At 39.8% G+C, this 2,235-nt stretch overlaps 1 pseudogene; it reads left to right on the top strand.

Annotated features, from left to right (window-relative positions):
* Window positions 1-260: 260 nt before the first annotated feature.
* LOC102244453 lies at window positions 261-1,962 on the top strand (annotated as a pseudogene).
* The last annotated feature ends 273 nt before the right edge of the window (window positions 1,963-2,235 follow it).

Below are 2,235 nucleotides of genomic sequence, written 5' to 3'. Positions count from 1 at the left end.
AGTTTACATGATAAAAATGTTTTTTATTTGTTTGTTTTTATATTTTAGGGGAAAAAAGAACAAAGTCTAAGGGGAACAGAAATTCCCCTACCATATATTAATACATATTATAAAACCAATGTAATTTAAAAACAATAATTTGTTAGTTGCACAATAAAACAATGGGATAACTAGAGTCCAGAAATAGACTCCTGGATCTTGATCTGTGAAAGAGGTATCATCAAAACTTAGCCGGCACGGGGAAAGGATGGAGTAGCGGGACGGAGTGGTGTTTGCAATGGCTGCCACCGTGAACTTGGAACTTGATCCCATTTTTTTGAAAGCACTAGGCTTCTTACATTCAAAGAGTAAGGATTCTGCTGAAAAGCTAAAAGCCTTACTTGATGAATCTTTGGCTCGGGGCATTGACTCAGGTTATCGTCCATCTCAAAAGGATGTGGAGCCACCCAAAATTGCAAGCACAAAAACTATTTCCAGTAAGCAAGAGCCCAAAACATCATCCAGTCTTCCTTCTGGCAATAATAATGGCAAGGTTCTCACAACTGAAAAGGTAAAGAAGGAAGCTGAGAAGAGACCTGCTGATAAAATGAAATCAGACACCACTGAAGGAGTTGACATTCCAAAGAAACCTAGATTGGAGAAACCAGAGACACGGTCCTCTCCCATTACCGTGCAAACCAGCAAGGATTTAGCTATGGCTGACCTTTCCAGTTTTGAGGAGACCAGTGCAGATGATGGGTTTGATTCCTAGTCAGGGAACATACCTGGGTTGCTGGTTCGATGAATCCCAGTCGGGGCAAATCGATGTTTCTCTCTCACACTGATTTTTCTCTCTCCTTTCCTCTCTAAAATAGTTTTCTTTTTTAAATAGCCTCGGGTGAGGATTGAAAAAATAACAATATATGAAGGTAGAAAGAGTGCCAATGAGAAGTTCAATTCATAATTGTGTCAGCCTGTAGACTAAAGGGTCCCCAGTTCAATTACAATCAAGGGCACATACTTCAGTTGCAGGCTCTATTCCCAGCCCTGGTCTGGGAGCATGCTGGAGGCATTCAATTGATGTGTGTCTCTCACATCGACATTTATTTCTCTCTGTCTCTCCCCCTTCCTTCCACTCTCTAAAAATCCTTGGGTGAGAATTAACAGAACAAAAAAACTTAATTTTGGTGGTGTGATTTAAATTTCCCAAGTTATTACTTTTGTAAAAAAGTCCAACAATTAAACTTGTTATATATTCAGAATATTATATTAGGTGTTAAATATACTTGGCTTTAAGTAATACTTATCTTTTATTTACTTCTATTTTTTCAGACATCTGGGGTTATTTCAGGAAATTCTTCTAGCACCAGTGTTTCCTCTTCAGTAACTAGTGGCCTAACTGGATGGGCAGCCTTTGCAGCCAAAACTACTTCTGCTGGTCCATCAACAGCAAAATTGAGTTCAACAACCCAAAACAATAGTGGGAAACCTGCTACCTCAGCAGCTAACCAGAAGCCTGTGGGTTTGACTCGTCTGGCAACATCATCCAAAGGTGGAATAGGTCCCAAACCATTGAAACCACCTCCACCTCTAACTTTGGGCAAAACTGGCCTTAGTCACTCAGTTAGTTGTGACAATGTTAGCAAAGTAGGTCTTCCTAGTCCAAGTAGTTTAGTTCCGGGAAGCAGCAGCCAACTAAGTAGAAATGGAAATAGTGGGACATCGGGGCCTAGCTGAAGTACCACCAGCAAAACCACTTCAGAATCAAGCAGCTCTACCTCGGCATCCCTTAAAGGTCCAACTTCACAAGAATCCCAGCTCAATGCCATGAAGCGATTACAGATGGTCAAGAAGAAAGCTGCTCAAAAGAAACTCAAGAAATACTGAGGCCAAGTAGATTTTAATATCACATTACCCTAAAGATTAAAATCTTGTTATTAGGACATAAACTTGTACTATACTGTAATTTAATAAAAATTTTCATAATGAAAAAAAAAACTTAGTAGGGAGAAGATAAGTTGTTTGGTAAATAATGTGGAGAAAATTGGCTCATCATATGGAGGATAAAAATTAGAACTCTAACACACACACATGCATAGCAAAAGACGGGCAATGGTCTGTGTTTCTGGTTGGAATTGATCTGGGGCTTCTGATCCAGAGCCAAAAAACAGAGAAGGAACAAACCCTTCTCAGCAGGTTGGCTCCCCACATGAGCACATGAGATTTACCACCTACCTCCTTTAATTACTTTCTCCT

The sequence above is a fragment of the Myotis brandtii genome, unplaced genomic scaffold (genome assembly GCF_000412655.1).
Source record: "Myotis brandtii unplaced genomic scaffold, ASM41265v1 scaffold504, whole genome shotgun sequence".
In the NCBI taxonomy this organism is placed as follows: Eukaryota; Metazoa; Chordata; class Mammalia; order Chiroptera; family Vespertilionidae; genus Myotis; species Myotis brandtii.
Note: the sequence above shows the minus strand (reverse complement) of the source record. Positions and strands in the feature narration are given on the sequence as shown.